This window comes from Dama dama, chromosome X (genome assembly GCF_033118175.1).
Source record: "Dama dama isolate Ldn47 chromosome X, ASM3311817v1, whole genome shotgun sequence".
In the NCBI taxonomy this organism is placed as follows: domain Eukaryota; kingdom Metazoa; phylum Chordata; class Mammalia; order Artiodactyla; family Cervidae; genus Dama; species Dama dama.
In genome coordinates, this window is record NC_083714.1 from 147,459,596 (window position 1) to 147,475,542 (window position 15,947).

Genomic DNA, 15,947 nt, shown 5'->3' on the forward strand with positions numbered 1-15,947 from the left:
CCCCTGCCATTCCAGTTAATCAGAATGAACCAGAGGAGGTCCCAGAGACCACAGAGACCCCTGCCATTCCAGCTACTCAGAAGGAACCAGAGGAGGTCCCAGAGACCACAGAGACCCCTGCCATTCCAGCTAATCAGAACGAACCAGAGGAGGTCCCAGAGGCCATGGAGAAGCCTGCCATTCCAGCTGGACCAGTGGACAGCCAGTGACTTCAGGGCATGGCTAGAGACTTCAGAAATGCTCGGGGGTCTCGCCGCTGAGTACTGGCCAACAGTACAGATGCTGAATATTATAGCAACTGCATACATTAAAAACGAAAATAAAATCAACCAGATGTGAAAATATCTTTGTCTCTGAGTTCTCTGATAGTGGGGGGCAGAGAGGGCAGGGAAGGGATAAGTGTGTGAGGAGGGAGGGAGATGGCTTCTGTGGAGTTGGAGATGGGACCAGAATGCCCAGGTTGCCAGAAAGTAGGGGGAAGAACTGGTACCAGACTGAGCTTCAAAGACACACTTCCCATGGGAGAAGAGAAGAGGACTTGGTGTTTCTCTGTGTGAGTGCAGAGATGGACACTTTGCTGGGGAGCTGTGTCGTGTGTGTGTGGGGGTGGGGGGCATGCCATATGCTAAAAAGGCATACAAAGGAGCTGCCCCATCAAAAGAATGGATATTGGCATTTGCAGCAACATGGAAGGTAGAATATTGAGTAAAATAACTCACAGAGATAGACAAATACTGTATGATATCACTTATAGAATCTAAACATACCGCAAAGTAGAGAATATGATAAAAATGGAGGCGCGCAGATATAGAGAAGCATCTACTGGTTACCAGCGGGGAGGGGAAGAGGGAGGGGCAATACAGAGGTGGGGTAGTGGGAGGCACACAGTGTTAGTTAGGTGGAAGATGAGCTCAGGGATGCATTGTACAACATGGGGAATAGAGCCAAGACTTTGTCATAACTATAAATGGAAAGCAAGCTTTAACAGTTGTATTATAAGAAAGAAAAGGAAAGAGAGTGGGAGGAGGAAGGAGGGAAGAAAGGAAGGAAAAGAATGGCGTTTTTGGAGGTCAAAAAGCCAATACTGATTAGGTCCTTTTTAGCAAAGGAACGTATTTTATTTTATTTTATTTTACTTTATTTTATTTTAATTGGTGGGTAATTACTTTACAATATTGTGGTGGTTTTTGCCATACATTAACATGAATCAGCCATGAGTGTACATGTGTTACCCCTCCTGATTCCCCTCCCATCTCCCTCCCCATCCCATCCCTCTGGGTCATCCCAGTGCACCAGCCCTGAGCACCCTGTCTTATGCATCGAACTTGGACTGGCTATCTCTTTCACATATGATCATATACATGTTTCAATGCTATTCTCTCAGATCATCCCACCCTCGCGGTCTCCCACAGACTCCAAAAGACTGTTCTGTAAATCTGTGTCTCTTTTGCTGTCGCCCATATAGGGTTATCATTACCATCTTTCTAAATTCCATATATATGCCTTAGTAAAGTGTATTGGTGTTTTTCTTTCTGACTTACTTCACTCTGTATAATAGGCTCCAGTTTCATCTACCTCATTAGAACGGATTCAAATGTGTTCTTTTTAATGGCTGAGCAATATTCTATTTTGTCTATGTACCACAGCTTTCTTTCCCATTTGTCTGCTGATGGACATCTAGGTTGCTTCCATGCCCTGGCTATTGTAAACAGTGCTGTGGTGAACATTGGGGCACACGTGTCTTTTCCACTTCTGGGTGAATCACGATTTGAATGAGGAGAAACCATGATGACTATTAGCCTGTAAGTGGGAAACCCTGCACATGAGTTTGGTTGAAAGACTGGGACCAAAGTTGGTGATGGTTGTTTCAAACCGTCTGAGAGTGCTCAGATGGACATGTGGGGTGCTGTCCTGCTGGGGGACATCTCTGGTTGCTCTGTTCTCACCAGCAACAGAGGAGTTTCTTTCCTTCCTTTCATTTCCCTTGTTTCCCTTTCTCCCTCCTTCCTCCCTACCTGCCTTTCTTTCACAAACATTCAGTGTGCTGTGCTGTGCTGTGTTTCGTTGCTCAGCCGGGTCCAACTCTTTTTGACCCCATGGACTGTAGCCCGCCAGGCTCCTCTGTCCATGGGGATTCTCCAGGCAGGCGTACTGGAGCAGGCTGCAATTCCCCCTTCCAGGGGATCTTCCCAACCCAGGGATTGAATCCGGGTCTCCCATGTTGCAGGTGGGTTTTTTTTTTTGTTTGTTTGTTACTGTCTGACCCACCAGGAAACCCTTAAAATGGGCTTCATCTGACACTATGATTTTCATATCTGTAAGATCAAATGGGGTCTATTTTAGGATTTCCATGTCTCTCCTTACTTTTAGAACACACAAAACACAGTTATTCCAAGTATCTTAATGTCTCTGTCTGCAATTTCTAAAATCTATGCCACTTCTGCCTGAGTTTCAATTCTCAAGGGGATTTTAGTATGATTTTTCATACCTTCATGAGATTTAATATGTTCTTAACGTGGTTCGGGGCTAGTTCCATACTCTTCTTGTGAATTGGCTGCTCATGTCTTTAAACATGTCTTCATAAATTTAAAGGCCAGTGATACATCTTTCTTATAAAGTGTTGGCTCGTGCCTCTTGCCCATTTTTCTATCAGGTTTTAAGATCTTTCTTCTCAAAGTTGTAAGAGTCATCTTTTGGGTTTGTTTATGGCGTGCTTTTTCTAACTCTTAAAATGTTCAGCAGTGTGATGGACCCTGGGTGAGTAAGCAACAAGTGGACACCAGGATGTGAACACTTCACAGGAAACCCAGGGAGACCCACTAAGCCAACAAAGTGTCCCCAGGGGTGCACCTCAGGCTGGTTGACCCTACGAGTCAATTGGAAAAACGAGGACTGAGGTGGAGCACACAATCCATTCCCCTTTCCTCCAGAGCCAACCAGCTCAATGAGAGACCGTGGGAACTAGATGCACAGGACAGGATGACTCAGTGTTTTATCCAAGAAGCTGGAAGCTTGTGGCAGCTGCTCATGGAAATGAATTCCACCTTGGTTTTGGCTGTGAGGTCAGCTCCAAAAGAGCTTCCAGCAAGAAAACAAGATGAGAAAAGAGATTTGTGAGGGCACGTGTTGAGAAGACCCTTGCACACAAGGCTCACACAGCTCTGGGCAAGCTCCACCCCTTGCTGGGAATACTAATCAGCCGCAGGTGGTCATTTCCTGCATGGGATCCCCCAGCACAACCTGAAACAAGCATTTCTCTGCCCCATCCCCATCACCCTGTTCAAACCCAAGCCTGGGGAGTACTCCTAGTGAGGTGACCCTGAGTCCTAAACTTGAAACGAGACAGCTCCGTGTGGAGCAAGGGCAAGTGTATTCAATGCGTTCTCACAGCCTGAAGACAAGGGTTTCCGACTGGAGACCAGAAAACGGAGGCGAGTTCCGGGAACACTGAGACAAGGAGGCGGGATGGAAAGGTTTCTGTCGGCTGGCCCAGAATTCAATGGGCTTCACGGTGCATTAAGACCACACTGCAGAGGGAACTTGGAATGATGCTCGCTTCCACAGACACTTAAACACAGCCTAGTTGTCGTGGAGGGATTTCAGGCAAGATATTCAAAACTAGATAAAGGTGAAAGGTGAGAGAGAACAGAATGAATGCCCGAGGAGTGTGGCTGTGTGGAAGGTTTGTAGGAGATGCACTCTGCCTGCCGTGTGACCCATGAGTTGACGTGGAGAGATGAGGGTGGCAGGTGAGTTTGGAGGCCTCTTTAGGGGAATTACAAATGCCTCATTTCTCCCACAAAATCATCTGAGTTGCTCCCCATCCTCCACTAGACAAGTCAGGATGGGTCTTTGTGATGTCAAGGCTCACCCGGGGCCACCATTGGCTGGGGAAGAGACTTGCTGATCTCATAAACCGTAACGGTGTGGCCCCCTGGAGATGGGTATATATAAGGGTTCTCAGGGGCTCTGGGGCAGACTACTGGGAGCCTTCAGAATGACTAAGGTCACTGGGAAGCCACAAGGCTTAGAGCAGTTACGTAACAGCCATCTCCATATACCCTGGGGGAAAAGATGAAGACCTCCTATCAACTGAAGTCCAAAAGGTGAGCTGAAACCACCTAAGCTCCTCTTATCTTTCTCTGTTTGACTTACTTTGTGTGATCATCTCTAGGTGCATCCATGTTGACAAAATAGCATTGTTTCATCCTTTCTTATGGTTAATATTCCATTGTATGTATAAAATATCTTTCTTTATCCATTCACCTATGTATGGGCATTTCAGGTTGTTTCCATTTCTTTGCTACTGTACTTGGTACTACTATAAACACTGCTGTGCGCGTCTCTGTTCTGATGGGAGCTTTCATCTTTACTGGATATATGCCCAGTAGTGGGACTGCTGGATCATATGCTAACTCTATTTTTAGTTTGCTTCAAAAGCTGCATACTGGGGAGGGAGATGGGCAGGAGGTTCTAAACAGAGGGGACATATGTATACATATGGCTGATTCATGTTGAGGTTGGACAGAAAACAGCAAAATTCCGTAAAGCAACTATCCATCAATAAGAAAATAAAAATTAATTTTAAAAGAACTGCTTACTGTTTTCAATAGTGACAGCATCAGTTTCTTGACTTTCATGTATAGGATGTTGTTAATCTTGCTGCAGTGCATGGTCGACTTACACGTGTTTTTCAAAATCTGTGTTTCTTTATTTCTTAAAGCACTTTGAGCTGTATTTAACTGTTGATGTTTTCTTCCTGAGAGTGTTGTGGATTTTCTTTTTCACTTTTTTTCTTTTTTGGATGAATCACCCCTGACATGCTCAAGGGTAGGTCTCATGTTGAGTCCAGCGGCCTTGTGTATATCATATATCCATCAGCGATAGTTTGAAGGCTGCCATTACAGAGAAAACCCTCTACATTGCAAGGTTTTATGATTCCCTCCTCTTCTGGGATGGCCTGCCGCATCTGAGAGTTTTTGTCAGGCCCGGTTGTAGAGTAGAGTAGAACGAGCCAGAGGATGCCACAAAACCCAGTGTCTCCTCACTCTTGGATTTTTGAAGTAAATTTTCCTATTCTCTTTAAGTTGAAGACAAGGGGAGCTGGTTTTACGTGTACAGATTCTTGTTCCGTGACACTGAGACTACTCTATGTATTCAGCTGTGCTTGTTTTCACCTACATATTATTAGAAGGTGTTTCGACTACCACTCTTGCTGCAATAGGTTTACGTGATTCTGTATTTTATATGTATCTGTGGGAAGAAATTAATTCCAAACTACAGATGTTTCCCTTCCATCCACCAGGGTCCACCCATAGGTTTCTTGCCAGGTTGGATATCCATGTCACCTTTGTGTGGGTGCTCACTGCAGTGGATTTTTGTATCCCACCTCTCTGTTGCATCACCTGATGTTTCTTGAATCGAACCTCCTTCACTCAGTGGGATGATCTCTGGGTTTATCTATCTCTGAAGTTGTCCTACTTTCAGATTTCAATCCTTGATTCAAAATTCATTCTAGACCTGTATCAATTTCCTTATACATTCCTCTGTCCAGGTATGCTATCTTCACTTTCATCTCTTTGATGTTTTGAATGGTTTCCATGGGACCTGGTTTGGGGTGTGTGGTGTTCGAAATCTGTTCATTTCTGATTTACTCCAGGAGAGGACCTGGTTTATCATACTGTCTCTGCCTCTTTGTTTATTTATTCATTTGTCTTTCATGGGAGTGCACTTTCCTAATCATGCTCATAGTGCCTCTTATCAGGTCCATCCCACCAGTAACCTAAAGTGTCCACTGTACTAATGCTATTCTACCACTCATTCCATGTACAGCTTTAGACAGTGGCCTTTTTTCGTGCTGAGGCAGAGGTGATCATATCCTCAAAGCTTAGATGTTCTTATCTCTTACATTTCATCCTATGTGCACATTGTCATCAGCTTTTCTAATGAGGCACGGAATTGTGTTCACCCGTTCATATCCTCTACCTGTTAGCTTCCCCTGTGTTTATTTTTTCTCCTATGTGAGCCCTGGCCATTTGTAAAGAGTGGGTATGGGTTAGAGCTCAGCACCATTGTGAACACTGGGTCCATCAGCATTCTAAGGTTGCTGTTATAGAAAATGTCCACAAGGCGGCAGCATTTCTTCATTCCCTCCTCTTGTTGCTATGGTAACAGCCCCCTCTGAGGTTCTCCCAGGCCTGGTTGTAAAGGAGAGGAAAAGGAGACCCTGGAAGTCACCAAAACCTTTTGGCTCTTTAGCCTTTGAGGTTTTTCTTTAAGTGAAACTTTTATTTCTCATTTAAGACAATTTACACCGTTGTAGTTGTTGCAGGGAACCAGTTTCTCCTTCCGTTCCACAGATACCTGGAGGTGTTCAGCTGTGGTTACTGTCACAGCTGTTTTGAGAATCTGTTGAGCACATTTCTCTTGATACAAGAAGTCCATGTGGATTATGAATTGCAAGGCATTTGTGGGAATAAATTTATTCCAGCCTTCACCTTTCAGGCTCTCACACACCAACACCCTTTGCTAACCGTAATTTTCTTACCAGGAGTGCAAGTCCATTTCACTTTTTTTTTTTATTTTCACTCATCGCCATAAATGTTTTTTTTTTTTTTTAATCCCCTCTCGAAGGTATATGATATGATATCTCTTTAATCTGCCCTTCTTTACTTACTGTGATTAACTCTAGATGTTTGCGTATCTCTGAAAATGGAATTTTTTCCAATTTCATAATTTTATCGTCATATTTCATTGTGTATCTCTGTCACATTTCTTTCTTTCTCTTTTCATCTGCACCCAAGAATTCTCTTTCCTTTCATCTCTTGGTCGTTGTGAATGCTGTTGCAGTGCATGCAACAGACAACACAGAAATACAAAGGATCACAAGAGACTACTATCAGCAGCTATATGAAAATAAAATGGAAAACTTGGAAGAAATGGACGAATTCTTAGAAAAGTATAACCTTCCAAAACTGAGCCAGGAAGAAATAGAAAATCTCACTAGACCAATCAAAAGCATGGAAATTGAAACTGCAATGAAAAATCTTTGAACAAACAAAATCCAAGGACCAGTTGGCTTCACAGGTGAATCCACCAAACAATTAAGAGCTAACACCTATCCTACTCAAACTCTTCCAAATTACTGCACAAGGTAAAACCCCCAAACTCAATTTCTGAGGCCCCCTTCACCCTAATCCCAAAACCAGCCAAAGATGCCGCCAAAAAAGAAAACTACAGGCCAATATCACTGATGAACATATGTGAAAAATGTTCAACAAATTCTAGCAAACAGAATCCAACGACATATTCAAAAAGTTAGACATCATGACCTAGTGGGTTTATTCAAGAAAGCTCCATGTGGAACAAGGTCAAGTGTATTCACTGCGTTCTCACAGCCTGAAGACAAGGGTTTCCGACTGGAGACCAGAAAACAGAGGAGAGCTCCTGGAACGCGGAGAAAAGGAGGCGGGATGGGAAAGGTTTCTGTCGGCTGGCCCAGAATTAAGTGGTCTTCGAGGAGCATTAAGACCACATTGCAGGAGTAACGTGGAATGATTCTCGCTTCCACAGACACTTAAACACAACCTAGTTGTCATGGAGGGAGTTTAGGCAAGATATGAAAAGCTAGATAATGGTGAAAGCTGAGAGAGAACAGAATGAATGCCCGAGGAGTGTGGCTGTGGGGCAAGGTTTGGAGGAGATGCACTCTGCCTGCTGTGTGACCCATCAGAGTTGACATAGACGTGAGGGTGGCAGGTGAGTTTGGAGGCCTCTTTAGGGCATTACAAATGCCTCATTTCTCCCAGCAAATCATCTGAATTGCTCCCCATCCCCCGCTAGACATGTCAGGATGGGGCTTTGTGATGTCCAAGCTCACCCAGGGCCACCATTGGCTGGGGAAGAGACTTGCTGACCTCATAAAGCATGAGGGTGAGGCTCCATGGGGACGGGTATATATAGGGGTGCTCAGGGGCTCTGAGCAGACCACTGTGAGTCCTCCAAATGACTGAGGTGACTAGGAAGCCACAAGGCTCCAGAGTAGTTATGGAACACGCACCTCCTGTTACACAGGAGAAGATGAAGACCTCCTATCAACTGAGGTCCAGAAAAAATGTCAAGGTGAGCTGAACCCAGCCAAAGACCTCTTGTCCATCGGCCCCACCCCAAAAGACCCCCTCCCCTGTCCTTGCCTGGCACATAACCCTTCTCTGCCCACACCCCTTCTCCTGAAGCCATCGTTCCCACCTGTCTTCACACTCTTCCCTAAACCAGTGCCATTCTTTGCTCCCGCTCTTGTTTTCTCTAGGTGGCCAGGGTAACCGTGAGGGTGAATAATCCCATTCCGGCAAAGCTGCCAAAGAAAACTCAGAACATTCCCACCACCAAAAAGCTTAAGAAAATCAGATGCTCAAAGCTCTGTAGCCAGAGTTCCAAGGCAAATGAACAGCTGAATCAGAAGGAACCAGAGGAGGTCCCAGAGACCACAGAGACCCCTGCCATTCCAGTTAATCAGAATGAACCAGAGGAGGTCCCAGAGACCACAGAGACCCCTGCCATTCCAGCTACTCAGAAGGAACCAGAGGAGGTCCCAGAGACCACAGAGACCCCTGCCATTCCAGCTAATCAGAACGAACCAGAGGAGGTCCCAGAGGCCATGGAGAAGCCTGCCATTCCAGCTGGACCAGTGGACAGCCAGTGACTTCAGGGCATGGCTAGAGACTTCAGAAATGCTCGGGGGTCTCGCCGCTGAGTACTGGCCAACAGTACAGATGCTGAATATTATAGCAACTGCATACATTAAAAACGAAAATAAAATCAACCAGATGTGAAAATATCTTTGTCTCTGAGTTCTCTGATAGTGGGGGGCAGAGAGGGCAGGGAAGGGATAAGTGTGTGAGGAGGGAGGGAGATGGCTTCTGTGGAGTTGGAGATGGGACCAGAATGCCCAGGTTGCCAGAAAGTAGGGGGAAGAACTGGTACCAGACTGAGCTTCAAAGACACACTTCCCATGGGAGAAGAGAAGAGGACTTGGTGTTTCTCTGTGTGAGTGCAGAGATGGACACTTTGCTGGGGAGCTGTGTCGTGTGTGTGTGGGGGTGGGGGGCATGCCATATGCTAAAAAGGCATACAAAGGAGCTGCCCCATCAAAAGAATGGATATTGGCATTTGCAGCAACATGGAAGGTAGAATATTGAGTAAAATAACTCACAGAGATAGACAAATACTGTATGATATCACTTATAGAATCTAAACATACCGCAAAGTAGAGAATATGATAAAAATGGAGGCGCGCAGATATAGAGAAGCATCTACTGGTTACCAGCGGGGAGGGGAAGAGGGAGGGGCAATACAGAGGTGGGGGAGTGGGAGGCACACAGTGTTAGTTAGGTGGAAGATGAGCTCAGGGATGCATTGTACAACATGGGGAATAGAGCCAAGACTTTGTCATAACTATAAATGGAAAGCAAGCTTTAACAGTTGTATTATAAGAAAGAAAAGGAAAGAGAGTGGGAGGAGGAAGGAGGGAAGAAAGGAAGGAAAAGAATGGCGTTTTTGGAGGTCAAAAAGCCAATACTGATTAGGTCCTTTTTAGCAAAGGAACGTATTTTATTTTATTTTATTTTATTTTACTTTATTTTATTTTAATTGGTGGGTAATTACTTTACAATATTGTGGTGGTTTTTGCCATACATTAACATGAATCAGCCATGAGTGTACATGTGTTACCCCTCCTGATTCCCCTCCCATCTCCCTCCCCATCCCATCCCTCTGGGTCATCCCAGTGCACCAGCCCTGAGCACCCTGTCTTATGCATCGAACTTGGACTGGCTATCTCTTTCACATATGATCATATACATGTTTCAATGCTATTCTCTCAGATCATCCCACCCTCGCCGTCTCCCACAGACTCCAAAAGACTGTTCTGTAAATCTGTGTCTCTTTTGCTGTCGCCCATATAGGGTTATCATTACCATCTTTCTAAATTCCATATATATGCCTTAGTAAAGTGTATTGGTGTTTTTCTTTCTGACTTACTTCACTCTGTATAATAGGCTCCAGTTTCATCTACCTCATTAGAACGGATTCAAATGTGTTCTTTTTAATGGCTGAGCAATATTCTATTTTGTCTATGTACCACAGCTTTCTTTCCCATTTGTCTGCTGATGGACATCTAGGTTGCTTCCATGCCCTGGCTATTGTAAACAGTGCTGTGGTGAACATTGGGGCACACGTGTCTTTTCCACTTCTGGGTGAATCACGATTTGAATGAGGAGAAACCATGATGACTATTAGCCTGTAAGTGGGAAACCCTGCACATGAGTTTGGTTGAAAGACTGGGACCAAAGTTGGTGATGGTTGTTTCAAACCGTCTGAGAGTGCTCAGATGGACATGTGGGGTGCTGTCCTGCTGGGGGACATCTCTGGTTGCTCTGTTCTCACCAGCAACAGAGGAGTTTCTTTCCTTCCTTTCATTTCCCTTGTTTCCCTTTCTCCCTCCTTCCTCCCTACCTGCCTTTCTTTCACAAACATTCAGTGTGCTGTGCTGTGCTGTGTTTCGTTGCTCAGCCGGGTCCAACTCTTTTTGACCCCATGGACTGTAGCCCGCCAGGCTCCTCTGTCCATGGGGATTCTCCAGGCAGGCGTACTGGAGCAGGCTGCAATTCCCCCTTCCAGGGGATCTTCCCAACCCAGGGACTGAATCCGGGTCTCCCATGTTGCAGGTGGGTTTTTTTTTTTGTTTGTTTGTTACTGTCTGACCCACCAGGAAACCCTTAAAATGGGCTTCATCTGACACTATGATTTTCATATCTGTAAGATCAAATGGGGTCTATTTTAGGATTTCCATGTCTCTCCTTACTTTTAGAACACACAAAACACAGTTATTCCAAGTATCTTAATGTCTCTGTCTGCAATTTCTAAAATCTATGCCACTTCTGCCTGAGTTTCAATTCTCAAGGGGATTTTAGTATGATTTTTCATACCTTCGTGAGATTTAATATGTTCTTAACGTGGTTCGGGGCTAGTTCCATACTCTTCTTGTGAATTGGCTGCTCATGTCTTTAAACATGTCTTCATAAATTTAAAGGCCAGTGATACATCTTTCTTATAAAGTGTTGGCTCGTGCCTCTTGCCCATTTTTCTATCAGGTTTTAAGATCTTTCTTCTCAAAATTGTAAGAGTCATCTTTTGGGTTTGTTTATGGCGTGCTTTTTCTAACTCTTAAAATGTTCAGCAGTGTGATGGACCCTGGGTGAGTAAGCAACAAGTGGACACCAGGATGTGAACACTTCACAGGAAACCCAGGGAGACCCACTAAGCCAACAAAGTGTCCCCAGGGGTGCACCTCAGGCTGGTTGACCCTACGAGTCAATTGGAAAAACGAGGACTGAGGTGGAGCACACAATCCATTCCCCTTTCCTCCAGAGCCAACCAGCTCAATGAGAGACCGTGGGAACTAGATGCACAGGACAGGATGACTCAGTGTTTTATCCAAGAAGCTGGAAGCTTGTGGCAGCTGCTCATGGAAATGAATTCCACCTTGGTTTTGGCTGTGAGGTCAGCTCCAAAAGAGCTTCCAGCAAGAAAACAAGATGAGAAAAGAGATTTGTGAGGGCACGTGTTGAGAAGACCCTTGCACACAAGGCTCACACAGCTCTGGGCAAGCTCCACCCCTTGCTGGGAATACTAATCAGCCGCAGGTGGTCATTTCCTGCATGGGATCCCCCAGCACAACCTGAAACAAGCATTTCTCTGCCCCATCCCCATCACCCTGTTCAAACCCAAGCCTGGGGAGTACTCCTAGTGAGGTGACCCTGAGTCCTAAACTTGAAACGAGACAGCTCCGTGTGGAGCAAGGGCAAGTGTATTCAATGCGTTCTCACAGCCTGAAGACAAGGGTTTCCGACTGGAGACCAGAAAACGGAGGCGAGTTCCGGGAACACTGAGACAAGGAGGCGGGATGGAAAGGTTTCTGTCGGCTGGCCCAGAATTCAATGGGCTTCACGGTGCATTAAGACCACACTGCAGAGGGAACTTGGAATGATGCTCGCTTCCACAGACACTTAAACACAGCCTAGTTGTCGTGGAGGGATTTCAGGCAAGATATTCAAAACTGGATAAAGGTGAAAGGTGAGAGAGAACAGAATGAATGCCCGAGGAGTGTGGCTGTGTGGAAGGTTTGTAGGAGATGCACTCTGCCTGCCGTGTGACCCATGAGTTGACGTGGAGAGATGAGGGTGGCAGGTGAGTTTGGAGGCCTCTTTAGGGGAATTACAAATGCCTCATTTCTCCCACAAAATCATCTGAGTTGCTCCCCATCCTCCACTAGACATGTCAGGATGGGTCTTTGTGATGTCAAGGCTCACCCGGGGCCACCATTGGCTGGGGAAGAGACTTGCTGATCTCATAAACCGTAACGGTGTGGCCCCCTGGAGATGGGTATATATAAGGGTGCTCAGGGGCTCTGGGGCAGACTACTGGGAGCCTTCAGAATGACTAAGGTCACTTGGAAGCCACAAGGCTTAGAGCAGTTACGTAACAGCCATCTCCATATACCCTGGGGGAAAAGATGAAGACCTCCTATCAACTGAAGTCCAAAAGGTGAGCTGAAACCACCTAAGCTCCTCTTATCTTCCTCTGTTTGACTTACTTTGTATGATCATCTCTAGGTGCATCCATGTTGACAAAATAGCATTGTTTCATCCTTTCTTATGGTTAATATTCCATTGTATGTATAAAATATCTTTCTTTATCCATTCACCTATGTATGGGCATTTCAGATTGTTTCCATTTCTTTGCTACTGTACTTGGTACTACTATAACACTGCTGTGCGTGTCTCTTTTCTGATGGGAGCTTTCATCTTTACTGGATATATGCCCAGTAGTGGGACTGCTGGATCATATGCTAACTCTATTTTTAGTTTGTTTCAAAAGCTGCATACTGGGGAGGGAGATGGGCAGGAGGTTCTAAACAGAGGGGACATATGTATACATATGGCTGATTCATGTTGAGGTTGGACAGAAAACAACAAAATTCTGTAAAGCAACTATCCATCAATAAGAAAATAAAAATTAATTTTAAAAGAAATGCTTACTGTTTTCAATAGTGACAGCATCAGTTTCTTGACTTTCATGTATAGGATGTTGTTAATCTTGCTGCAGTGCATGGTCGACTTACACGTGTTTTTCAAAATCTGTGTTTCTTTATTTCTTAAAGCACTTTGAGCTGTATTTAACTGTTGATGTTTTCTTCCTGAGAGTGTTGTGGATTTTCTTTTTCACTTTTTTTCTTTTTTGGATGAATCACCCCTGACATGCTCAAGGGTAGGTCTCATGTTGAGTCCAGCGGCCTTGTGTATATCATATATCCATCAGCGATAGTTTGAAGGCTGCCATTACAGAGAAAACCCTCTACATTGCAAGGTTTTATGATTCCCTCCTCTTCTGGGATGGCCTGCCGCATCTGAGAGTTTTTGTCAGGCCCGGTTGTAGAGTAGAGTAGAACGAGCCAGAGGATGCCACAAAACCCAGTGTCTCCTCACTCTTGGATTTTTGAAGTAAATTTTCCTATTCTCTTTAAGTTGAAGACAAGGGGAGCTGGTTTTACGTGTACAGATTCTTGTTCCGTGACTCTGAGACTACTCTATGTATTCAGCTGTGCTTGTTTTCACCTACATATTATTAGAAGGTGTTTCGACTACCACTCTTGCTGCAATAGGTTTACGTGATTCTGTATTTTATATGTATCTGTGGGAAGAAATTAATTCCAAACTACAGATGTTTCCCTTCCATCCACCAGGGTCCACCCATAGGTTTCTTGCCAGGTTGGATATCCATGTCACCTTTGTGTGGGTGCTCACTGCAGTGGATTTTTGTATCCCACCTCTCTGTTGCATCACCTGATGTTTCTTGAATCGAACCTCCTTCACTCAGTGGGATGATCTCTGGGTTTATCTATCTCTGAAGTTGTCCTACTTTCAGATTTCAATCCTTGATTCAAAATTCATTCTAGACCTGTATCAATTTCCTTATACATTCCTCTGTCCAGGTATGCTATCTTCACTTTCATCTCTTTGATGTTTTGAATGGTTTCCATGGGACCTGGTTTGGGGTGTGTGGTGTTCGAAATCTGTTCATTTCTGATTTACTCCAGGAGAGGACCTGGTTTATCATACTGTCTCTGCCTCTTTGTTTATTTATTTATTTGTCTTTCATGGGAGTGCACTTTCCTAATCATGCTCATAGTGCCTCTTATCAGGTCCATCCCACCAGTAACCTAAAGTGTCCACTGTACTAATGCTATTTTACCACTGATTACATGTACAGCTTTAGACAGTGGCCTTTTTTCGTGCTGAGGCAGAGGTGATCATATCCTCAACAGCTTAGATGTTTGTGTCTCTTACATTTCATCCTATGTGCACATTGTCATCAGCTTTTCTAATGAGGCACGGAATTGTGTTCACCCGTTCATATCCTCTACCTGTTAGCTTCCCCTGTGTTTATTTTTTCTCCTATGTGAGCCCTGGCCATTTGTAAAGAGTGGGTATGGGTTAGAGCTCAGCACCATTGTGAACACTGGGTCCATCAGCATTCTAAGGTTGCTGTTATAGAAAATGTCCACAAGGCGGCAGCATTTCTTCATTCCCTCCTCTTGTTGCTATGGTAACAGCCCCCTCTGAGGTTCTCCCAGGCCTGGTTGTAAAGGAGAGGAAAAGGAGACCCTGGAAGTCACCAAAACCTTTTCTCTGTTTAGCCTTTGAGGTTTTTCTTTCAGTGAAACTTTTATTTCTCATTTAAGACAATTTACACCGTTGTAGTTGTTGCAGGGAACCAGTTTCTCCTTCCGTTCCACAGATACCTGGAGGTGTTCAGCTGTGGTTACTGTCACAGCTGTTTTGAGAATCTGTTGAGCACATTTCTCTTGATACAAGAAGTCCATGTGGATTATGAATTGCATAGGCATTTGTGGGAATAAATTTATTCCAGCCTTCACCTTTCAGGCTCTCACCCACCAACACCCTTTGCTAACCGTAATTTTCTTACCAGGAGTGCAAGTCCATTTCACTTTTGTTTTTTTTTTTTCACTCATCGCCATCAATGTTTTTTTTTTTTTAATCCCCTCTCGAAGGTATATGATATGATATCTCTTTAATCTGCCATTCTTTACTTACTGTGATTAACTCTAGATGTTTGCGTATCTCTGAAAATGGAATTTTTTCCAATTTCATAATTTTGGCGTCATATTTCATTGTGTATCTGTGTCACATTTCTTTCTTTCTCTTTTCATCTGCACCCAAGAATTCTCTTTCCTTTCATCTCTTGGTCGTTGTGAATGCTGCTGCAGTGCATGCAACAGACAACACAGAAATACAAAGGATCACAAGAGACTACTATCAGCAGCTATATGAAAATAAAATGGAAAACTTGGAAGAAATGGACGAATTCTTAGAAAAGCATAACCTTCCAAAACTGAGCCAGGAAGAAATAGAAAATCTTACTACACCAATCAAAAGCATGGAAATTGAAACCGCAATGAAAAATCTTTGAACAAACAAAATCCAAGAACCAGTTGGCTTCACAGGTGAATCCCCCAAACAATTAAGAGCTAACACCTATCCTACTCAAACTCTTCCAAATTACTGCACAAGGTAAAACCACCCAAACTCAATTTCTGAGGCCCCCTTCACCCTAATCCCAAAACCAGCCAAAGATGCCGCCAAAAAAGAAAATTACAGGCCAATATCACTGATGAACATATGTGAAAAATGTTCAACAAATTCTAGCAAACAGAATCCAACGACATATTCAAAAAGTTAGACATCATGACCTAGTGGGTTTATTCAAGAAAGCTCCATGTGGAACAAGGTCAAGTGTATTCACTGCGTTCTCACAGCCTGAAGACAAGGGTTTCCGACTGGAGACCAGAAAACAGAGGAGAGCTCCTG